This window comes from Spea bombifrons, chromosome 7 (assembly GCF_027358695.1).
Source record: "Spea bombifrons isolate aSpeBom1 chromosome 7, aSpeBom1.2.pri, whole genome shotgun sequence".
Lineage (NCBI taxonomy): Eukaryota > Metazoa > Chordata > Amphibia > Anura > Pelobatidae > Spea > Spea bombifrons.
Window position 1 is genome coordinate 33,521,901 of NC_071093.1, and position 26,492 is coordinate 33,548,392.

At 37.3% G+C, this 26,492-nt stretch overlaps 1 protein-coding gene and 1 pseudogene across 2 annotated transcripts in view; one reads left to right on the plus strand and one right to left on the minus strand.

Annotated features, from left to right (window-relative positions):
• Positions 1-26,492, minus strand: part of SPAG16 (sperm associated antigen 16) — a 290,439-nt gene that overhangs the window by 185,071 nt on the left and 78,876 nt on the right. The gene's annotated exons all lie outside the window — the stretch shown is intronic.
• On the plus strand, positions 26,083-26,201 carry LOC128502507 (uncharacterized; annotated as a pseudogene).

Below are 26,492 nucleotides of genomic sequence, written 5' to 3' on the forward strand. Positions count from 1 at the left end.
CTACTGATCACAACTGGGAACTTCCCAAAGTAGGCTACCCAGAGCTCTCCCTCTTTTAGGAGAGTGTTTTCACAGGGGTCAGGGTTAGCCATGTGTGGCGGTGGTGGGGTTAGCCCCAGACAGCCTTAAGTAGGCGAGGAGTAGGAGGGAAAGTGAGTATGGTCAAATACTTGCAGAAAGAAGCTTCAACTTGAGACACAGGTCAAACCTAGAGTGTTCTCAGGTGTGGTAAGCCCAGAAGTTTACCCTTGCCTGATGAAAAGTAGTATAATATGTTTTTAATTGAGATGCTTGTGCTCAAGTTGGGATATCTAGAAACGGTGGCCTATAGTGTTACTTAAGTATAGTTTTAGCTATTAAGGTTCCAAACTGGTATTTTCCTTGTACTTCAAAATCAAAGAAATGGGCAAGCTGTGTTATATAATACAACACCAGAAATATAGCAAAGGGGATATGAAAAGCACCATTTTCCATAGCTCCATAGCTCTGGTGAAGTATTGCCTGGAGCAACGTGTTGCTTGTTCATTCTTATACACATGAACATTTTACATTTATTCTGTTTAGTAAATGATAGTGAAATGATAATCCTAAAATCTAGTTTGGATGGATTGGAGTGTGGGTTCTTGCAGACAGCCAGAGCTTCTCAGAAGTGAACAATGGTGATTGCCTGTGAAAATACTAAAAATATCCCCATGCTAAAGGAGATATACTTCTAAGTGCTAATCTGAACAGAAAGGAAACTGTGATTAGGAATTACGCATTTAAATCAAGCCTAGCTGATTACATTTTGTGACCTTGTCCTACACCGTGTATGTGCATTTCGGGATTCTAACTGTAATTCATAGGCAAAATCCCTTAAATCCAGTACACAGAATAGAACCATTACTATAATTAATAAAAACTATATAAAAATTAATAACTATAATATACTAATGTAAGAATATTTAACTAGTAACTAGTGGCAGAACATCTATTAGGCAACTGGAGTCCCATAGCAGTAGTATACTTAAGGGGAGTGTCATAACTGCCCCCCCAGGCCAGTCCAAAATTGTTCACAAAGGGCCGGTCTAGTAATTTGTGAACAACATTGAACCAGCAGATACGCAGCAGAGTCACGTAACATGAGGTAACAAAAGTACGCTTCCTCTGCAAGAAGTGCTCAGCTGGCCCCATGTAACTCATAGTAAAGTATCAACTCTCTGCAAACTCTGGCTGTTGTGAATAAACCACCGCCAGGTATAATACGCAGCTCGTGACCAACACCAAAAACCTGTCAGGTTCCATTTATCCTGGATTGGATTTGTCATTTACAAGCTGGGTTAAGGCAGACAGTTGACTTTCGTCTCAACTGAGAGACATTTTTTTATCTGAAAACCAATTTCATCTGGGAAAAATGGGCCTTTATTTCCAATAACATCTTTATAAGAGCTTAGAAAAAATCCAAATTTGTAGGCACCTAAATTTATTCGTTGACCAGAATTCTGTACAGTAAAAACATAATGAGAACACATGAATGAAAAGTTTGAACATGTACATGTATTTTACCTGTAAGTGGGGGAAAGCATTTGACTGCCTCTCATGTAGGTCTAAATTATATTTATAAAACACATAAGGTACTGTTTGTCCAAGGCTTTAATACATTTTTTTTCTATCTTATAAATCCACCAACCATAAGGCACCAAATATTGGATGTAGCACGCGGTATTTTTACAATAAATTTCATTGCTGGAATTCATTCATGATGGTGCAAAAAATGTTCCTATAATAACTCTACTTTTGTAGGTATTGGTTCTTTTGGAATAATATGTGACTTCTAAGATGTCAAAAAGATGTTGTTTCCATTGATTTTCTACACTTCGGTTAAAGTAATTATACCTCTTACACAGAACTCAGAACACTTAAAGATGGACTGCGAACCCACGACAAAAGATTATTGAAATTTATTTCTTCAGAACAAAAAAAAAGTGCTGCAAAAAAATAAAAGCAGAAGTACTATATCTTAAGGTAAGGTGAAACATGTGCTGTAAATCTATAAAAATGTTCTAGATAAGTAGGTAAATACTTAAAGTAACCCAGTGGTTAATGGCCATGTTTCTCTTGCATACAATCTATGGTATCATTTTTTAAAGATATGTTATATTGACCTACAGTATGCTGTACATAGCTCATGATTTATCATTTATTTCTTAGACTATAGGACAAAGAGAGAGCTAAAAATATACTGTAAACAAAATCTTGTGAGTAATAGTAAACAGAAACATATTTTTGGTTGTAATTTACTTCTTATAATCTGTTATTTCCAAGAGTATTTCCTATGAACCAGAGACAGGCAGCCGATGTACATTGTACACCCAATACATTATATTTGCAGCATGCGCACAGCTGTTTGGTAGGCTTCATTTTACACATTTGTATTATTTGAGCCTGGGACCAGCTTAGCGCACCAACATTTTTCTTTTCCCAGCCGATGCAATGTCTACTATAATATGGGTTCAGAATTTAACCCTACTGCATTTCGTCCATCCCATATCATGGAAGGAGAGAGAGCCCAAAAACTCCAGCAGAGTGTTTAGGAAAGGGATGGTACCTTTGGGCCTGGTAGGACAGGTACGACCAAGTTACCCTTGCCCCTCCCCATACATACGCAAACATGCACCATACGTATGAGCATTGCAGGTGTCCAAATTGGGACATCTGTGTTGGGAGGTGGAGGCTAGAGGTCAGGTGAGGTGAGACCAAAGGTGGGGATGGGCCAGGCCAAAGCTGGAAGGAGCGTGGTCATGGGCATTATTGGTGCAACATATTATCTAGCAATTTTCCTACTTACCTATATAGGTTTGCATTTCTATTGGCGTTTCCGTATCAAAACAAGATTACACCTTTTTTTTCAAAACATCCTCACCCGTGTCTTGATAATTCCACTTTTATGTGTATAAGGATTAAGTCACTTGTATCACCTTTTCAAATGAAGGACATTTAAATGTCCTAGAATTGCCAGGTTGATCCCAGTATCAAACATGTAAAAAACAAAATAATAAAGTCAACTGAAGAGGTCAGTTCTCATCCTGCTTGTACATCTAAATGACATTATGTCCACTTAACCAATCAAGCTGCATATCAGAATGTGGACACTAAACCCGAGAGCTCTTTTTGAATAGTTTTTTGTATTTGGTTTGACAATCAGTTCACAATAAAAAATGATTTGTTCAAGTCTACTCTTTCATGCCTTTTGAACCTCGTAGTACAGCACAAAAGATTAATGTACCTTGGTGAGAGGGTATATTGTTATTTTACTTTCGCATGCACGATGATGTATAGCTTAAATTAGGCTTCAAAAATTGATATTCCATCCTGAAAGGAAAAAAAATTAGCATAATGCAATTTGTTCAAGTACAAGGCACTTGCTTTTTGATGCTTTGATAATCTAAAGTTGGCATCAATACATTTCTTCACACAGTTTGTTTTCAACTACACGCCAGGTTGTAAAATGGCTATTTACACATAGTAAACAATGAGCTGACTGCATGGGGTCCACTTCTATCACAGACCTGTGCTCAAATAATGGCCATTCCAACCAACGAAATATAAGGACCATTAATTATAGGTATTCCTTTATCCAACCGTCTATTATGTTTCTCATTTACACCAAAATCCGGCAAATCATCATTCAATGATCCAGCACTGGAGCTGACTGACAGTAAGTAGATGCCAGAAGATGTCTTTGGCCAAACATGTCTCCTACACGAAAAATAGCTGAGGGGTGGCCAAAGGGGCAAATGCATATTTTGCAGAATTTCCTCCATGCATCTGCAAGGGTAACATCATGAAAACATTTCAGTTATCATGTGCATTAAAGTGTATAAGATGACTAGAGTGTCTGTTTAAACACAGTAGGGCATTCATCACAGTGAGGGCAGTAAAGCTCAGAAAAGAACAGCCCCGGAGGGAAAGAATTGGACAGAGGGGCCACATGAATGTAGTGCGGACGAGGTACCCATGGTCAAGCCTGTTTAAAGGGTTAAGGCATGACTAAGCAGAAATTTTGGCACTGAAAGCGTTAAGTATTGGTGGCACGTGCAGGGCCAGAAGGGAGGGGGTAATTACCCTCCCTGGGGGGTATATAAGGAAGGGTCATGGCCTATAGGGGCAATTATTTTCAAGAGAACTTTCCCGCCCATCCCTCCCCTAATTTCTGCATTTGCCGGATACTCTGGTTTTGTTAAGCTGGTACGGTGCAGGAGTTAACCATCTAGGTATGGTTACTTGTGGTGCACAGAGGTGTAAGTGCAGAACACTCCAGGGGCATGCGCCCCTGAGAATCGTTTGGTCATGTGACTGCCGCGCTAGGGGACGCCGGCAGTTCCAGCAGGGATACAGGTGGACACGCCCATACCAGCAGGTTATTAATTTGGTTATTAAGTGGTTATTAAATGGTTACAATTGGTTATGTTTGCTTTCATTTTGACAATAAATTATTGATATATTGTGTCAAATTTGTTGTGTTAATAATATTTGACACTTTGTAACATATTAATAAAGGTTGAGTGTCGCGGTGCTGAAGTTATTTTAGTCCGCACCGCGGACAAATAATTCCATATCTGCCGTTTAATAAAATTTTTGAAATAAAGAAGTGTCTCTTGTTTTTATTTGTAAAAGAGGTACCGAAACTGGACGCTACTTCATTCATGTGCTGACTGTGAAAGCCATGACCTAAGATGGCATGGATGTTTATTTTTTTATTTTTTTTGCAGGGAATGAGACTCATTAGTATTATATTAAAAGTGGTAAACACAGTGACAGAGTTCTCCAACCGTTATCCCTTCTCCAGCAAACAGAATATACAGTAGTGCAATTAATAGGGGTATTGGTTGTATTGTTGTGGATCAGTGTATGTTTCAAAGGAGAACAGTGGTAGTAGAGGATAATAGAGTGAATACAAGCATGGGAACGGCATAAAGCTATCCTGAATTTTAGACAAGACCAAGGACTGGTTAAGCTCTGAGTCTTTCCAACAGGGAATAAGTAGATGGACCGAATGCCCGTTGCTGTTAAAAGTCTATGTTTTTATAGTTGGAAATGTTCAGCTCTATGGAGTTATTTTTGTAAAAAAGTATTATGTGACATTGTAAAAAAAAATTATGACAAGGTTTTAAATAGTAATATGTGCTATAACCTTACAAGTGTACATAGTAACAATATAATATGGAAGCTTAACCAGCCATTTGTAAACATAAAAACACAAGACAGGATGGAGTCTGTAGTCAAAGTTAATTCTTTTTATTGGGCTAAAGTAGAAAAAGATGCAAAGTCTCATAAAGTTCTCTTTCTAAGATGTATAAGATGTACATCTTATTCTAGGTTATCACGGTCAGACTTTGAAGACTCTAGTAGCCATTTGCAAAGATCATAAGAAAGTTCTAGAATAGATCCCTTGCTTTGTGCATTTTGTCAGCACATAAGTACTCTAATGATTCATTTTTCTGTTAGTCCCCATTAAGGTTTTATGCACCCGAGGAGCTTTGGCTGACATAACGGTTACCACCAGGCTTTTATCTTCACACCAGAATGTGATTGTTGATTTTCCCATTTTTTTCTTTTTTTGTTATGTTTTCATTAACTCCTGACTCATTCCATGCAATTCAGCATTTCATTCACGATGTGACTTACGCACTTTGACTGTATGTTTTTTTTTTCCTTCACGTCAGCCATAGTTGTATAAAAACTTGAAATGCAGTTATATTTCTTTCTGGGTCACTGAGTGTTTTTTTCCATTTTTATTTTTTTTTAAACTAAAATTGTTTAGTTACCAAAACAATATAATAGAAGAACTTAAAATTAAAATTGTCCCATTACACGGAAGATATATCGTAAAGACACACTAATTATTTTTTCCTAAAATGCCGCCATTTTTTCAGATAAATATCCAAGCTGAAATGTGTTTTTTTTTTGTAAAATAAAAAAGCATGCCCTTGTACAATGATGGCTGTGACAGAGTCACATTTCTTCAAATAGAATTTCCATCTCCATCTTTTTGGGGGCAAATACAGCTATATCCATGCTTTGAAAAGCACTAATCTTTCCTCTGTCTTTCACATCTTCAGGGAAGATTGATTACCTCTGCCCCATCTTCCCCAAACTGTTCTACCACCGTCTCCCACTACCTTCATAATAAAACCCACAAAGAATAGGGAAGTTCTGAAGCTAAGTAGAACCACAAAAATGTCCATGATGGAGCTTTGATCGTTGCGCAGCTTTAATATTATTCTAACACAGAAGACATGCTGTTCTACACAACTGACCCTCAAACTCTACCGCTATAGGCAATACACTGAAGCGCTAACATTTTTTAGTGATGATAAGGCAGGAATAACAAAGCATAGGTTGGTATCAGAACATTTTTTTCTGCCCCCCAAAAAAATCATAGGAAGATTAAAAAACATAAGACACTTTATCAAACTCACTTCAAAAAGTAATGATTAGTATACAACACAAAAATATTGAAACTGATGAAAAAGCAGAGTAATTAAACAAAAATCTGTATTATAATAAAAATGGAAGATTAGTAACAAATGTTATCCTTCAGGTTGCAACGTGAATATTCCTTTTGCCAAATATGTGTAGCCCTTTGTTCTTTTCAAATAACTTCTGCTCTGGAGCCATTTTATAATCTATAATAAAAAAAAAATCTGTTGGCCACCTTCCAAACTACTAAGCCACAGGTCAAACTCTATGGTTTGCATTCTATGCAGCAGAGCAGTTTGGGTCCCGTGGCAGTGGCAGGTCGATGGCTGTGCTCTTTACTGCGATTATATCCCAAAATACTTTCTTATATAAATCTTTGAAAGGAAATGTCCAGGACACATAAATACCAAGAGAGGTCCACCGAGAAAAAGAGTCTCAGACTAAAAGTGGAAGTCGAGCCAAAAAGTTAGCAAGTTGCAGTGACAGCATTAAAAGGTCCAATAACTCAGGTAATTTTACAGGAGTCTATCCATTTACACAAGGAATGCAGACAAAATATTTTACTCAGCACTGTGTTGTCGAAGAGATACAGTACGGAGCTGGTGTCCCATCAATCACTCTGCAAAGTCCTTTGCGTCGTGAATATCAAGAGGCAAGTAATAGAGCCCTGGAGATTATACCTAACTACCAAAATGCTAGAGAGAAATAAAAACAACCCTATCAAAGTCGTTTAAGAGTTCCCCGTAAAAAAGACTGTTCTACTTGGTAAGAAAAAAAAAGTTACAGGCATGCAAATAACTGCAGAAAATAGAATGATTGAAAGAAAAGAGAGAGGCTGTAAATGTAATTTATTGTCACTTATTTGCATGTGGCTTCTATGGAAAAGCAGATTACACCGGAGCAGAGACTAAGGGCGTAAATTGGCTTTTACTTTTCAAGTTGTCTAAACTTCTAAGTAAGAATTTATACACAGCAGGCAGATAGCTTGAGGGACGGACAAACATGAAGACAAAGACAGCAGACACACAAATAGATAATATGCATAGAAAGACAGAAGGATAGATAGATAGATCGTTCAATCATTTTGTGCTTACATGGTATGGCAAGATGAATATTAAAATAGACACGAAAAGATCTGTATATATATATATATATATATATATATATATATATATTTGTTTATATTACATGCTTTTATATGTATTACTCTATGTGTTTACTCTTTCTTTTCTAATTAATTATATGAGTCACGGCCGTCCATAAACATTATAGCACTAATCCTTACTTGTAGCACAGCTAGCGTTGTTTAGAAAAGCCAGATCTCGAATGTTTTTCTCAATTGTTTGTTTTCTAGCCACACATAAGTCTTCACCTTTCACTAACCAACAGTGATACATCTTGACGCGTAATTAAAATGTGGCAATTCTCAAAATGTCACCCATGTAAGCTAAACATGACATTTTCCAACCTAAGTGAAATGGATTCATCCTAAAGTGAGATTTATCTGAAAACATCTGTTTTAGTTTAGATCCATTATTTTGTCATGTCTAACAGTAACCTTTGGCAATGTAAAGTCAATTTTTTTTAGCCTTGTTTTTTTTTTACCAGACTGTGTGCAATTTTCTTCAGAACAATATATAATATATATATATATATATATATATATATATATATATATATTTGACTTTTCAGTACCAAATTTTACTGTTTAGTCCATTAGAACGATTAACGAACCAACAAGTGCAACACTGGACAAACGAAAAACTAATGTGCACCATATGAAAATCTCCGTTAATTCGTTCTGATGCCGCAGCCGCCATTTTAACTACACTAAGAGGAAAATAATCTTGCCGTTTTTCCTGCATTAAGAGGCGGGACATTGAGGTAGCTGATCTTTGTTTTGTCCAATCAGCTCACTCCTGCCACATTATGCTGAGGGTTTGCCCAATGGCTGTGCTGCATCATTCAAAGAAAAAGAAGCAGACTAGTAACGAAGAGAGCCTATATAACAGCAGAGCAGGTAGGGGATCCGTTCATTTCACAGTTAAGGAGAAAGGCTAATGTAACATAGGGGTGGCCCAAAAAACTTGCAAGGGGGCTTTACTCAGCTCTGCATTCTGGAGCCTCCAGCTGAAATTGAAAGAGTTCCTAAGTATGACAACCTTCCTAGGTAGGTTATCTGTAGAGCTCCCTCTTCTGGAGGAGTGGAATCATGCAGGGACTGGGCTCACCTCAGACAGCCTTTAGTGGTAGGAAATAGGGTGAGGAGCAAGAGAAAGTAGACAGGGAGTAGGCGGAAGGTGGACAGAGATAGGGCTTGGCTTTAAGCTGCTCTCCTTCCTGGAGAAATAGTAACGTGTCCAGGAGACCTGGGGAAGCAGTACTTTATCTGGAATCCAGTTTCCCAATTGCCAGGTATGATGATAATGTATAGTTAAAAATGTTCATACCATAATTTTTGGAATATTAGATGGCATTTGCTTACTATGCATTTGTCTGTTTTCTGCATTCAAGATTCAGAACACATTTTCCTTTTAAAAAGTGTGTTTTACATCCAAGATATTGTAATCATAATGTTACTTTTCACTCTCTACCTTGCAGGGAAGAACTGTGACAACTACAACTTACAAGTAGTGACTATTCCTTCTTACAGGCATTTTAGATACTCTTTTGAACATACTTCATAGACAATTACCCCGTTAATTGGAACATTATTTCAGCTCGGCACTGCTATCGGAACTGATGGGGGATTTCACTAGAGAGGTTTCAGTCTGCTCAAGGAAGCCTATGGCTTGTCAGCTAAGCACATCATTAAATAGTTTAATGGAATGAAGACACATATACAACTAATATAAAAAAGTTGTCTTCTGCTTTTAGAAAAAAAAGATGCGGTTTGCCAAAGCAGGTGCCTGCTTGAAATCGGTGTATCAATAATGGTCTATATCCATTTGCATATTTCTATATTACCGGCTTGGTTGAAAGTATTCTTCTATGTTAATTTTTCTAACCAAAGTCTCATTATGTGTGAAATAAAGCAATAGAGATTTAGAGAGAAAGTTGTACTTAAACAACGAATACCCAGCAGGCAGGCACCAGCCAGCAATCTGCTCTGTACTTACTAATTTTGGCTAATCACTTTCCAAAACCACTTGTGTATTAGGAACAACTTTCCTTGTGGTTAATGCTGTTTTACAATGAACCATTAAACAGCATAAAACCAGCAGGGCAGACTTGGCAAGGGCCTGTTTCCTGGGGGTTATTTTAGCTTTTCCAAGCGGTGCCTCGGAATTCATGTTCCCCTCTGGTGCTATATATCAGAAGCCACTGAGATATCTAACACTAACACTTCCACAGCATCCTACCACAAATCTGATATCCTGCAGTAAACATTCTATTGTCCTGACTGTCTTCCACATTATAATTTTTTTCTTTTAACATATATATATATATATATATATATATATATAGTTATCCACTAATATTGGAACCCTTGCTAAATAAGAACAAAAAAGGCTATAAATATGTATCAGAAATACACTATCCATGAGATCAGAGTCATTTTTGAAGAAAACATCAAAAGGTTTAACAATAAAGACAATTTTTCACAGCCTTATTTATCAAGGGTGCCAATATCAAAGGAGGGTACTGTATATATGATTTATATATGTATTTATAAATATATATTGGATAGCCATTCCCAGTGACCAAAATGAGAATTCAAGGGGGTTACTTGTTGCACTAATGGTAAGTAATTTCACTGAGCACAGGATGAAGGGTACGGGAGGGTTTAGGTGGGCCCTATGCCCACTCTATGGTTATTTATTTTATAACCCCTACCCAGCACCCACAGAATAAGGGAAGGAGGGGTAGTTGCCAGCTCCTGTTTTGTGAATGGTTCATTGTTCTTTTTGTCAAGGTAATTTTGAAAGATGCCAGTTACTTGCCCTTGCCTGTAATTTGCAAGAATCTGTACATCAGTGAATATTTAAGTTGCTTTCTGACTTTAGCCAGATTTTTTTTATTATTATTATTTTTTATTATATTATTTAATTATTAATTTTTTTTAAAAAAAATTTTTATTATTATTTCAAGTTAATACCATAACTCGACTGACCGCTAGACTTTTTAGTGAGTAGATCCATTTGTAATGTTGTCATATAAGCTGCATCTTTGTCGCAAATACATATTTCCCCATAGGGGTGCTGCATACCACTATAATTGTGAATATTTGATGATTGTCGTATTCCTGGCACAGTTCCCAGATTTGCAAAAAAAAAAAAAAGGACCGAAATAGTAATTCAAGTAATTCTTCGAAAGGTATCAAAACAGAGTTTGGCTCTATTCCCATGTTGTTACTATAGCAACTGCACTCATCACATTGCCAAGAATAATATGGAAACAATGAAATATAAATCCCATCAAGATTCAGTTTCACAGAATTTCCAGAATGTTGCATTTGCAAGTAAATTTGGCCTGAGCAATGTGGATAATGCGTTCGTACTCAGGTACCATCTGCTTTCTTGCTTTAAAGATCAGCTAAAATAAACATGCAGATACTATTGTTTTATATGTAAAATGTATTTTAATTTAGGAGGTAATACACTTGATAGAAATTTAGTTAAGTGTGTTTGTAATTTTTTCTCTTAGATTATTGTTTTAGAGATATTTGGTTTAATATCCAGGGAGTATTTTAGCGGAGCTGAGTTCAGCATCGTGCGGGATAAATTCTCCATAATAAAATCATTCTTATCTAGTTGCTGTTCGTCTTATATACAGTAATCTACCATTTCATTCTAAGCTCGGGGAGTTAAAAAAAGAAAATAACACAGAAACCTAAAAAAGCAATCGGCTGCTACTATGGCAACAATTCATTTTAACCAGTCGCCTTGCCTTGTATTAATTTCAATTGATTTCTTTCACATTGGTATAAACCAGGCTTTTTTTTCCAAACACCCTTTAGATTTATCTTCACTTGTTTTGTTTGCCTACAACCTAAAAATTAAGCATTTCCGGATAAAATCCGAAAATAGCAAGATAAGTATTCAAAAATAACAGTGAACACTCTATATTTATTTATAAAAGTCTTATATACAACAGAGTAGGTGGGACAATGTCAAGGTTAACAATATTAAATTCAGTGTAAAGAAGTTACGATCGCTGCTCCTACTGGCACGCATAAAGCTGAAATTAGAATACATAAATATTTCTTTTTAACCTCAGAAAATCATTAGATGGTTTTATTTATCACACTGAGCTATGAAACTATGACATGTAGGATTTGGGAAAGCGACAGCTCCATTTGGGATTTATTATTCCCGACGGAACTAATCAATAAAGCTTACATGTTAACGTTTACATGAATGATTCGATTTTATTACATTCAATTATTACAATGTCCAGACTCAAACGTTCCATAAATAATTATAAAATTGTAAGTTGCTTAGTGAATTTCCACTATTGTATTTTACCTAATTTTAATGGATGTGTTTGTTGGAAAACCCGTATATTTGTGCAGTAAAATGTCTGTCTGGTATGTAATAACCTGTAATAACTTGTGTATCTTGGCAGACAATTATTTTGACCCAAATGATAGCATTCAAGGTTGAACCTGCTGACACCTGTCCAGCAAAGGGAATCTGGCTGATGGAGTCCTTGGTGGAGGGGGCTGATGGAGTCCTTTGAAAACACATTTTTGGCATGATTGTTTAATATATGAAATTAAAGTGGGGTAAGGATTCATAAGTTGCAAGGGAAAGGTTGCATTCATGCAAACAGTGAGTCACACACGGATCCAGGTAGAGAATAAGAATTGACATGATTGTATGTAGAAGGTCATGGATGGCTGAGAGGCATTATTATATTCAGAGCCGGCCTTAGGCGTTGTGGTGCCCTGTGCGGACTACTCCTCTGGCGCCCCCCCCTCTGCCTCTTCAAACTACCCCTCCCTTCTGCCCCTTCAAACTACCCCCCCCTCTGCCCCTTCAAACTACCCCCCACTCTGCCTCTTCAAACTACACCCCCCCGCTTACCTTGCCGGAGTCCTGCGGTGAGAGCGGGAGGCATCCGTCTTCTCGCTCTGCCGCGGTGCCGGCATTTCATGTTGTCACGGAGAGTGAGGGGCGTCGAGCAGTTGCTGAGAACTTCACGAGTAACCGCTCGGCGCCCCTGCCCGGGACTTAGATTAAAGCATCGCTTTTTTGTTTTGTTTTGTTTTTTAACTTTATTTAACATGAAAAAAACCCGATGTTTTAATTTAAGTCCCGGGCTGGCGCCCGTGGCCGCACAGGTCGCACACCACTAAGGCCGGCCCTGATTATATTAATCAAGACATCAGACCGTTAGGAGAGTACCATTATTTAATACTGTAGAGCATCTTCAGCCTTTAATCCTGTAACCCTAGTAACGGACATATCCAAGAAGACACCCCAACACTAATATTTTCTTCCAACTAAGCAAGTACCCTGTATTTTCTCTTCTAGCTTGGTACCCCAATATTAATCTCTCCATCCATTTTGGGACTTAGTACCCCAATACAAGTACCTAAATATTAATATTTTAATCCATTTTAGCACAGAAATATTTAGCTTTCCTTTCAGCAAAGAACCTCAATATTCATATTTTCTTTCAGATAAGCAAATGCCTAAATAATATTTTTCCTTCAGTATGTACCTCCTAATGTAAATTTTCCCTATCAAAATTCCAACTTTACTTATAAATGAAACAGGTTTTGAAGTACCCTGACTTACCGGAATACCTTTTTTTAATGATATAAAAGCCAGTGACCAAGTAGAAACTATTGCATACAAAAGGCAAAGGAAACACCAAGGTTCAGTCCATACATATTTATTATAAACACTGCTGTATAATAAGACTTGTAATCAATAGTACATGACAGCAGGTTCAGTAGAGAGTGGCACTTGTGAAAACAACGGTATCCCCACTTGCACTTCAAGAAGCAGCAAGGAAACCGATAAAAATTCCAATGGTATAATGTGGTGGATAAACAAGAATATCAAAAAGTGAATAATCCATGCTGATGTGAAATGTGAGGATATATAAAAATATATATAAAAAACACCCTTTATTAACACACTGACCTCATGTTTATATTACAGGGTGTATTATTATTGTCTTTATTTATATAGGGCCAACAATCTATGTAGTGCTTCTTACAATACATACATTTAAAGGGTATGACAAAACCACAACTGATGGGCAAAGACGACCCGATACATTAGGTAAAGCTGGAAAGCTAACAATCTACAATTCTATCTGCAATTCTATAATACTTATCTATAATGTAGATATGGAAACTAAACTAAAGCTATTTCCCCCTCTGTGTTACACTCTCAGTAGACTTATGCCAAGGCACATAGAAGTCTTTCTAATAGAAGAACTAAATAACGATGACTTTAGAATTTAGATATGTCTAAGAGCGAACAGTTTTTTGCTCACTCTTTAATTATGTTCCTTTTTTCACCGACAGTCAAAGCACGAGTTGATCAAGGTCAAAAAGCAATTAAATGAGCAATCTGTAAGTGATGAATTGTATTCATCATTTTTATGCATAACACTGCCTGGAAAGATGGTAGAGAAACATCAGTCATGATAACTAAACAGTCCTAGTTTGCCTTCCAATCACTTTAACTTACAGTGTGTGTGTGATAACATTCACATTTCATTTTCCTGTTCTATGCCTTTAAATCCATGACAGTGTTACCTGGTCAGCGAAAATGTAAGACTTGTTCATCAGGGTTGCCTAAACACCACATAGAGTAGAGGTACCGTCTGATATCTCTTCAGACATTATACGTAGTAACCTATTCATTCTATAATGTTATGATACTGCTAGAAACATAGTTCTTCTAGGGCACAGTAAGTCCTAGAGATGGTCCTGCCTGTAAATCTGTTGTCATTATGGTATATTGGCTGCAATGTCCATTCAGAGGACGAGCAATTAAACAGTGTCTCTCACCTGTTGTAGACCATAAATGTATGATGTTCACGATTAGTGGAAAAATATTACGATGGTAGGCATAATAAGCAAGTCCCAGCATTATACATGCTGGCATAGTAAGTAATTATAAGAGTACACATGCTAGGTTTGTTAAATAGCTCCCACGTCGCACTGGTTCCCTCTTCAGTGCCAGAGGGATAATCCTATCTTAATGTTTCTTGAGCTCCAGGCTCCTCAAATCAAATGTTTGTTGGATTCACTTATTCATTTAATTTCTTGAGGTCTGTGACATTTCTGGTCCCTGACAGGTGTGAAAGAAACAATGCCTTTCAGCTATAACAAAAGGGTGCAGAAATGATTTGCTCTAACTGTGCCATTATGGGAAGAGATAGTCAGAACCGATTGTGGTAACACAAAATAATTGTGATACAACTAATTAGTATGCGGTAAGGGATATATAACTTGGGCGTCCATTACCTGGTCCAGTTCTGCATCCTCCTCAGTCAGGAAACTGGAAATTACAGTACATTTCAGTTGACATTAAATGAATTGCCATAAACTATGAATCAGCAGCAAATATTTAGAGAAGCAAGAAAATGAATTGAACTGCTGAGATCTTGTTTCCTGCTAATCATGAAGCTGTAAGCTCTAATGAACGGAAGGAAATTCTCCAAGCTGAAATTTTCCCTTTAAAAGGTCAGCATAGCTAATGAAATGGCTTTCAAGTGGAAAAATGTTTAGGACCATTTCAAAACACATGCCTGCATCTGAGAAAATATTTCATATTTTAAATACAGGCTAGGAAAAGGCAGTCCATCAGCTGTGGTTGCCACACCGGAAGGTCAAAGGCGAGCAAGTACAAAAGTAACTGGATGGTTGCTGGAGGGTTGCTTTTACTCTTTTACTCAAATCCCCAAACCTGGAATGAATTCAACCAATAATGACATATAAGGTTGGTAATATCACCTAGAATTAACAGGTCTAGCCATGTTTCCAGCCCCATGACAGCTTTTTGCTAGCTACATTATTGTTGCACTTTATTTCCCATATATCTCTAAAAACTAGAGCTGAGCATCTTCGTTGAAGCGTGTCATTATGGAGCTTTTTGAGTTGGTTGAGGTGGTACACTTATCATACACATGGTGACAATGGTACCAGTTGACAGGTGGAGTGTTTGCCAATTCCAATTATTTTTAATGTCTTTTACTTACGCTGTGGAGTGAAGCTGTTAGAGTTCACTTTAGATTTGTGACTGTTCATTTCTGATCTTTTAATCAACATGACTTCCTCGGGGTCATAAACCCATAAAATATTGTTTCTTTAACAACCTCTGCACCAAAGGAGAGTCATTTGCATGTATTGTTATAGCAATCCATGACAAGTACAATTCTGATTAATACTCATCATGACAATGAGTTCTCATACAGAACATTTACAAGGGACAGGCACAGTCTTAGGAGTCCTCAATTCATGTACCTACCCAACCGTTTTTCTCGTGCACATATTTTGTTATTTCGATCACAATTTCTTATTCTTAATCTTCTTTTACTATTGCTCAAGCTGCCTTACATCATACAAGTGGACACCTAGAGTGAAGAAGGTGTCTAAGTTTTGAGAATTGATTGTTAATTGCAGCGTAACTATGGTGATAGCTGGAGTGGTGTGCTTCCTGTGAATATTACCTCTTAAAATCTCCATCTGCTAAATAAGTAATTTTCTTACAAAATACTTTCTTCAGTAGTTATTAGTAACAAAAAAAATTGAAAAACAATTGTCATAAACCACCTTAAAATTTGGCTACTGTATACAAAAATACTTCATATATTAGATGAAAAATACAAGTCTAATCAGTTGAGTTGCGTTAATAGTTGAATCAGCTGATCACACCAACCTGGCTGACTTGGCGAAATCTGGTCACTAAAGTGAACTTGGCTGTCAAACTTTCAATTCGACCACAGTTCAAGTTGACTTGCTGGCAAATTCGCTAGACGTTTCTATGAAAAAGAAGGCAAACTAATCTAGTCATTAATAATCAATCTGATTGAGGCTGTCAGTTATGGCGAATAAGGGCTCCAGCACAGCACAATTAATTGGACTGCTGACCCAGGACTCCTACAGGACAGCAGACCTCATGACCAGCTTGACCACTAACTCAAGAGGCAGACTCGCCACCCAACTCAGAGGACCAATCTGACTGACAAACTCGATGACCAACTCGCCAGAAGATAGGTTGAACTCAACTACTTATTCACAGTTACCCGGGCTGAACCATAACTCGGCTTAGAAATAAAATAGTCATTGCTCAGCTTATACTGTTTTGTTTGAAAAATATTACATTTGCTACTAAAGTAAAGTGTTTCCCTAATATCAGAAAGAAAATTGTTTTAATACCTGTACGAACGGTAAAAGCACCTTAATACCTGCACTGATTCTGCCTCTCGGGAACACAGCGTGATGTGCCTGAGCTTTAACCTCTTAATGTCTGCTCAGGCAGCTCTCAACATGATCCAGCAACATCTGTTAGTTTTTATTAGGGTTTGTAGCTGGGAAACTTTCTTCATACATACCCTGAGCACACCATACATCACCAAGCTTTTGTTTTATCAACTATTTCTGACTACCAACAAATTTGTTTTCATGAGGACCAAGACAGCCAGCAATCCTGAGACCTATTTGTAAATGAATCACAGTAGCTCAGTATTCTTTAGCCACTTGAAGTTACTTTTCTATCCACCCAGCAGAGTATTAACCTTAATAAAACAGAAATAAAATGAAGTGCCACAGTCTTTCTGCCCATTAGATGGTATCTATACTATATCAAATGCTGTGCAGAACTGCTAACCTCTTCCTTTCCATGCACAGGTGGCATTGGGAGTGGAAGAACACATAAATCTGATGAGATAAAACAACAGGGGAGATGGAAAACAAAGGTTTATAAGGGTATTACTGATCTTTTGCCCTCTAGCAGTGTATGTGAATAGTAAAAATAGATACCAGGCATAATCTTATGGCTGTTTTTCATACAGAAGGGGTTAAACATTGGGCTCTCTGGCATTTGTAGTAAATACACCTTCTCAGATCTGTCAATTTATTCTTTCCCTGGGAGGTTTCTTCACTTTTGTTTTGGTCACATTCTGAATGCAACACAATTTTGCATGTCTACAGAGTTTTAGGGTACTAGAAATGGTGTTTCTAAACATATGTTAAACATGTTATTAGACACTATAATAAGCATCTACGTTTCTAGCCCCACTCCACTGTCATGGTTCCCTCTATCATGTTTCAGACTCCTTCTTGTGGAAACTGTGAAGAAGCAGGAGGCTAAGGCATTAAATTATCACATGTCTGGCAGAAATTCCAGGGTGCTATGGCACCTATGTTATTAGAGCGTGATCAGACCTGTCACTGTAACAAGAGCAAAGTATTAAACTGGGGTTTATAACTTTAAAAAGGCAGAATAAAGAACCAGTGGGATAACGAGATATAACCATTCAACATCCAGGACCAAATGGCAAAGCTGACATGGTTCATGGAGGCTGAACGCCAGGCGATCATTTACTTCCAGTCAATTACTAATTAATGAAGCACTGAGCTGCAGCAAGTGAATGCTCAGCTGTGATTACAGAGTACATTTTAATTTCATATCACAGAAGAATTAATTTCTGGGTAACTTGAGAGCATTGTATTTAGAAGTGATGATTCTTGATGCTGCTGTAGGTGCGGGTCCGGGGTTGTCAGGAAGAATGGCTTTTATCACATGCTGACAATGGTCTTCTGCCACGGGCACAGAATAGGGCCAACAAGTGAACAAAACAACCCTCTTTTCAGTTACATCAACTGCTTATGGAGTAGATGCTGATGAGATCTGATGTTACAGGAGACTTTAGCTTTCTAGCCTTCAGGTACAGCAGTACTACAGAACTGTTACAGAAACATCAAATAAAATATAAATGTAACCCCTTCACTGTCAGATAATGCAGTATCGGAATTGCTTATTTACAGTATTTTTCAATACTAATAACAGGATTTAAATGGTCTACCAGAAAAAATAATTGAAGGGAATGTATGGATCAAGGTAGTGAGAAAAACATTTAGTTTTTATCTTTATGGGCATTTCACCATTTTTGTCCAGTAAATGTTGAACATTTCAGAATATAATATTTATTAATACGATCAATGAAAAAATATATTTGAATGTGTATTTTTAGATCTCTTCTGTATTATACCCTATGACAGGATACCTGAAACATCTTTATTAACACAATATAAGATCATACAAAAAACTGAAGTTGAAAAGATGTACTTAATAGGAGCTATGTAGGAATGTGCTGGAATTGCCAAATTATCTCATTTCAGGCTTTTTCCTATGCTCAATGTTAGGGTTGCAAGAAGATTTATCAATGACGGAGGGCTGGTTAATGAAGAAAAATCGGAGGAAAAGACCAGTATTGGCATACTGTCTATTACATGTTTTACACCATTTTTCATTTGAATTTTACTGTAAAGTGCAATTTTAATAAGCCTCCTACATTGTTTGCATGAGATTTTAATGACTATACCAACTTTGTTAATAATGAATATTAGCAGAATCTTTTCCCAATGGAGTACAAATTAGAGTTAGGTAAGTGTCCATGTGTCAAAATCTCCAACTTTTCCCAACCAAGAACCAAATGTCTTACATATCAAGTATCCCTAATATCAATCTTTCCTAACAGTAGATTCCTGTTAACACCATTCATTTCCAAGGAGTGATTAAAGTAAGCTGTCTTCTCAGGGATTTCCCTAACAGAATATCTGCCATAACAGATTTATAAGGAAAATGGAAATAGCCGTATTGGTCCAAATTAAGGTCTTTTGTTGAACGTGATAGCTTTTATTGGCCAACACAGAAAAATCTGTCATGAAAGCTTTTTGGACCTTGGAGAGCTCTTCTTCAATGACAATTCTTCTTCAGATCTAATAAGTCCTTCAAAGTCATGAAGGCTTATAGCACTATACAACTTTTTGTTGACCCTATAAAAGGTATTAGTACTGGCAGATTAAGAAACGTTTCTATTACCCTTCTGCTTTCATCTGGATAAAATATGTTTGAGGTTCCAGAAACTTATGTAGCTTTATCTTTAGCTTTGATTCAATGAAAGTTCTAAACTTCACCTAAAGACTTTTGCCACTTTCTGGGATCCGGTTGGTAACAGCAATGTCCACCAAGATGCTCTGATACCTCCAAAGTTGCAAATGGATTTCATTGAAGATGGATGTATTCATTTAGCAACATATATCAGCTTCTTAACACTTTAAATGTAAGAGAGGTGAGAAACAAATTGTATCCCAACTCATTACACTCCAAAGGTTACAAAGCACACACATTTTAACACTGATGCAACAGAAACGCTGCTCCATCAGCAATTATTTGTATCATCCAGAAGTTTCATTATGGGCTGCTAATAAATCATGGTTAGTCCTCATTTGTTCAACACAAGATAACTGTACAAGATGTTTTAAATGATCCACCCTTTCTCTGTCCTTCCAGAGAGCCTAATGATCATCCCATTTTTGCTCTAAACAGAAGCTAAATACCACTCGCTGTCCAAAGAATTCTTTGGTGCTATTAATCTTCACCTGGCGGCATGTCTGAACATGTTTAAAGTCCTTTTCTGCAATAGAATTGTAACATTGGCTCTAAAAACCAAGACAATCATTCAAATGCAAGATATCTGATGTATCTCAAAAAGGAATACCATATTTTTACATTAATTGACAGTAAACAGAACGGATATCTATCAGTCTTTGTCTAACTTTCTTTCCAAATGGATAAACCAAACGGCCATTATGCTTGACAAAAGACAGAGCTATTATTAATGAAAGCAGCTACACGACGCTAGACTTTTCATCTCTGGATTCATGTGCGCCACAATTAATGTGGGATCCATGCAGTAGAAGGCTTCCTTGGTCTGATTGGTAATTCTGTAGAGTTTTTCCTTTCAGTCTCGCTAGATAATTTCATCCATCATTTTATTTCTTGGGCAAGAAATTATAGAACAAAAGGTCTGTTTCCAACCTACTGTGGTTCACAGACGTGGTCTCTATATGCAAACTATATTATAGTATATGAGCCACAGAATATCTGCCAACTTTTGCTATGTCCTATTTATGTTATATTTTATGGGTTTTTTTTTCATTTATTGAAATAAATAGAAAATATCAAATATGTATGTATTCTGGTCCAACAAAAGAAACATACATGTGGGATATTTTACAGAATCTTAAGGAGGTTCATGGAAAAAATCTTTCCTTAGCCGCACATATCCTACTTAAGTAATTGTAGGCAACATAGCATTGTTAGTGGGAAAATATTATCACATAATACTTTGCCAGAGACACTGAAACAGCATCATAAAAAATGCAATTACATCTAGTATGGGGACATGAGTTACCTGCTGTTCAATATCATTATGTGAATACATTTGTGGTGGGTGGTTTAGGGTTCTGTGACCTTACATGAAATGTTTACAGCCTAGGAAATAAAAAGGACATACTAAAATAATTCTACTGTCTAGAATTTCCACAACTGAAGATTCTAGGCAGATGAGGAAATTCCAAAATCTGAACATGAATATATTTTGTATACTTATTTTAATACAACCGTACAGTGTGCTAAATTTATATGGTTTATATATTTTATTTTATTATATTTTATAATATGTTTTATATGCTTCAATGTAGATGGTTTCATGCAGGAAAGGCCATCTGTGCTTGATATATTTAAGTCTGTATGGGGTTAGCGCAGCCCTTGCATACAGTTTTTCCCTAATCCCTGACATAAACCAGCCAACCCTGGCAAGTTCCTAGATATGTATATATCTACTCATATACTATAGCACCTATATGGGTAAAACGCTCAACTTCAGCCGGCTTCTTTCCTTGGTCATGATGGGGTTAATACATACTCTAGAATAGCAGGCTGGAAACAAGTTATTTGCTTCCAAAGTGTATCTCATTCACTACGTTCCTTACCGTGTTTATCAAAGCACTAACAATACACAGATAAGTCGGAATCTTTTTGCCCATCAGACCAGACTCCTGTGACCGAGGCTGACAGGTGTTTACTCACGGCTCCCGAATTCATTAAAAAACATTAGCAGACCATCTTTCCTGAACCAAGAAAAAAAAAAAGGGAAAAGCTCTAACCAGGAATCAACGTGCCGTTTCTAAACACTTGTCGCTTGTTGGCACTGCCCTCGTTATCACAACAAGATATCAGAGAAACAAACAACAGAAATTAGAAATTAATTAGCCTGTTAAAGTACTTGAGATGTAGGCACAGCAGCCATGCGCCATGTGTATCATATGAGCTCTCCTTAAACCCTAGAGGAGCTTTCCTTTAGGAGTCTGATTGCTCTGTTAGAGCACGGGTTATTATCAGCATACATATATGTTGTAAATTGAGCATCTATACAATCAAACGGCAAGCTTTAACCCATTCAGTCTCTGGGTTTTTGATACCTTAAGTGCAGGAGCTATTTTGCCATTTTTGCCATATTTTGGTTCACCCATTAATCCCCTATTCATGTGAATAGTTCACTCATGTAAACTATATATTGTTTATTCAAGGAGAGATAGTGCTTTCTTTTGATACCATATTTACATGATTAGATGAACATTTATTATGAGTACTTTCATAGAAACTAGAATTTTATTTTTTCTATTTTTCAATCATCACAAGAAATACCATTACATAAGTTATGGCGGGTAAAGGTGATGGAAACCCTTCCACTTAAATTTAAGGGGTAGTAGAAGTATTATTAAACACTCATCTACAGACACCAGACAAGCCAGAAGGCTTGTTTTTCCCTCAGAAATCTCATGGTGCTTCCACAACCACAAGGGATTCTGGGTAGGGTTTCCATCACCTTTTACCCACCATAACTTATGTAATGGTATTTATTAGCTACCCCAAGCCTCAACTATTAAGCCAGTATCACAACCTCATGCTGACGAGTCCCATGAAGGACGAAACAGCTGTCCATGAGTGGTGATCTGGCTATTGTACCTCTTCCCGAGTTTTGTCTAAAGGCTGTCTTGTACAGCGGGCAATTGTTTTCAAGGGATCCATGTATAAAGTGGATATAGAGGCAAAGGTGATAATTGTTAACCTTATTTGCATGTGCCTACCCAGAATCCCTTGTGGTTGTGGAAGCACCATGAGATTTCTGAGGGAAAAACAAGCCTTCTGGCTTGTCTGGTGTCTGTAGATGAGTGTTTAATAATACTTCTACTACCCCTTAAATTTAAGTGGAAGGGTTTCCATCACCTTTTACCCACCATAACTTATGTAATGGTCAACCATCACACAAAAGTTAAATTGACAAAAACACCTTAAATTCAGGTGTCCTGATTTAGGAAATGCGTCACGTGCATAGGTTTTCTTTGGTTGCCTGTACATCACAGTTGAAACATGCACATTACCGCTTCCATGAAATTTTCACAGCCCTTATGTCGCATTTGGGGCTGTTTAGCACCCGCTATATAAAATGATGTATTTCTGCAAAGAAGACACCCCAGTGTATTTCATCAAGAGCATTTGGACAATATCCATGCAACTATTTGGCCACCAATGACTGTCAGTCAGCCATGGCACTTTTTTGCACTTTTTTCACCAACACTGTGTTCCTTAGGATATTTTATGTCCGCAGGTTATGTGTTATGGCAGAGATATCCAGCCAAACTTGTCGCTATACAACTTTTACGCAACACTTTGGGTGCTTTGACTGGATATACAGCCTGAAAGGCCAAGGGACTCGTCAACTGCAATGTTCTGCTCAGGGGTATATATTTCAACATATTTATTGCAACAAAAAAAAAATAAAATGGGCTCCAAAGTATCAAATTAGGGTCATCTCTAGGAGGGGCATTAGGAGTCATCATTAAAATTGAGGCATTTTAGGAGGTCAAAGCATCTTGTCCTGCCATAATACGGGAGAAAACTGGGATTCTCAAAATTGGGTCTGTGCTCCAGTATGAGCATATGGTAGGTTTTTTGTCAAGCCCATCGTTTGGCTAAAGGCAAACATTTTTCTAAATTCAAATGAGTCAGTGGGGTACCAGGTTTGTCCCCTTTGGTCAGCTGCCAGACACTAAGCACCATATATATATATGAGTTTGAGCAAATCAAAGAAATTTCCAGGTCAAACATATTTTGGGAGAAACCCAACATTGGTCAGGCACAGAGACATGGACAGGTTGTGTACAACTTATTTTAGAAGGTGGAACCTGGGCATCATCATCAATTGACACACAGAATTGAGTATGCTACTACAGTGACGGAGAAGTGCTCAGTCTTGAAATTTTTAGTATAAAAGCTCCCTAAGCTACACTACCTACCTAATCCACTCTAGCCAACCACCAAACTAACCTAACACTAATAAACTAATATATGTTTTTTTTTTCTTCTCTACAAACCGAAACCCTCTATGTTACCCCCAGTTCCCGCTAACCACCCACCAAACTGACAAACAGTGGCTAGCCAGAGAGGCAGGTCATTGGGGAATGAGAGGGGAATTGTGCAGGGAGCAATGGTTCACCTGGAGACTCCAGGTCCAACCCAAAGGTGGTTCCCAGGTATGGCGTTTGCAACATACTTGAGCTTTTGGTTAGTTTGGGTTTAGGTAAAATATCCAGGGACAAAACATTTACAGGGACAGAAGTTTCAATTAGGGGAGGGTACCCTAAAAATTGGGTCATCTGGTCACTTTATGCCACCAGCATTAGCCACGTAGATGTGTGTGCTTAAATTATTTATCTCCTTTTGAGGCAGCTGACTTTGGGAACATCCCACACCCAGCCATATCCTTTATCACACCCCCTAAAAATATACCTCTTTGTCCAGTTGAAATGAATTGTATCCATTGTAAACGGCACAAAAAACATGAGTAAGAAGTGCCTAAAACAAATGTTTTTGTAAACTGAGTGGCAAAGATCACACTTCACTGCTTCACTAAGCAACTGAATTGAACTTTTATTGCCATCTTACAGTAAAGAGTATTGGAATGGTTTTAAAGCATTAATTTAAAGTGCCCTGGGGCGTAAGATATACAGTCCATAACTTTTTAAACACTACATCTGTTTATAATATTTTAATGCATCTTCTCTAAATGCGTGTGAAGATCATTAAAAGGTCATGAGCAGAAAGATTTAAGATTGTGAAATCTAAATATTATTTGCTCCTGGTGTTTCAAATCCATAAACTTAATAGCAGTTTCTGGATTAAGAGCATACCTCCCAAATATCCAACTTTTCACCGGACAGACCTGATTTTAGGGCATTTATCGCATTGTCCCATCAATGGGTCCCAATGTCCCAAGGGTCCACTGAAATTTGCCCTGGCCTCTTCTAGCTCTGCCCTGCCTTTAGCTCTGCCCCTGCTACCCTCGCCAGAACAAGGATGTCCAGCTTTGGACATCTGAAATGTTTGCTCAGATATTCAGAGCATTAAAGAAATGATTAGTGACATATGATAAGCCTATTATTTTTCAATGGAACATTCTATAAGATTATAGTGGTTTTTCATTGATAGATTCAGTCAGTAGTTTATCTCACAAAGTTCTCTGTCTTCCCTCTACTCCTTGAAAAAAGATGTTATCTTCCACTCTAACTACGTCTTCTGTTTTATTTATTTAATTATGTTTTTAAAAAGAAACACAAATGGAATGCTAGAAAATTTGTTTGGGTTGTAGATCACGGCAGATGGTAATAGCTGCCTTAATTTTCCCAAAAGTTTTCGCAGCTCTTTTTGAACCTAACGCTGAGCCAAGATGTTTCATTTCAGTAGTGCGCTACTCCAACAATATGCGCGTCCCGTAAAAGACATCTGGCGAGCCAACAGCTATTCAAAGCCGTACTGTAATCAAATCAGCACGTCTTCTGATATTCATACATACAATCAAACACGACATGATGTGCATTTTCCAACACAACGCGGCCAGGAAAATAACATTTGTGAATGTTAAGAAAGCATTATCTCCTTCAAAAGTCAGCAAAAAATGCCAACTCCTGCATGCCCTACAGAAGATCGTTATTCAGATGATGTACAAAAATAATTAAAGATTCTAATTGATTTTCAGTCAACAGAGGCGGGAGCAGATGTTCAGTACAGAGTTGAGGTCATTATCCTTTTGTCAAATATCACCATGAAGAATGGTAATTTGCTCATAATTATAATAAAGAAAGCAATGAAATTTAATTTAGTGCTCCGGCCATCTCAGTATGTGGTCAGACTCTTTCAGCGAGCTTTACTTGAATCGAACAACAAAGCAGCCATTACCAGTGAGCCAGATTTTAGTAAACAATGTAGAGGGTTATATTAACTTAACTTGTAGGTATTTCAACTGCTACATGAATAAAATGCCCAAATTAAGTACATATGTTCAATTCTATTGCAACATAAGTACTATTTGCTTTCAAATAATATACAAGATGAGGGACAACGCATTCAAATTCCATGCTCAAGCAATTCCCTAATTGGGAACGCATATTAAAATGACAAGACAACGTAAATATATTCAAAGTATTATGACTAGTACCGTAAAAAAGAAAAAATGGTTCTGCACTCAACTCCCAGGAAGCTGGGTGCTAGCAGGAAAATTTGGGAGATTTGATAGCATACGTCTTTAGGCAATACCATCCTGAATGCTCCTGATCTTGTCTGATCTCAGAAGCTAAGCAGGGCTGGGCCTGGTTAGTACCTGGATGGGGGACCGCCTGGGAATACCTAATCTTTTTGTTTTTGTTTTTTTTGGCGTGATGTCATCATGCAATCATGTGGTTTGGTGTGGTCACATGATCAGACATTGGCAGAAGGGCAACAGGAAGAGATTAAGTTATGGAGACACAAGGTATTTACTTAGGATTTGATTAGTATGTGCTATTAATATGTCTGATTATTTGCAATATACTGTATAATGTAGATGTAAACATTTTAATTATTTGATGTTTTTAAATCACTTGGTTTATTATTATTGTTATTTGTTATTGGTTTTAAATAATTATCACTAATTGTTTGCATTACTTGGTGTGA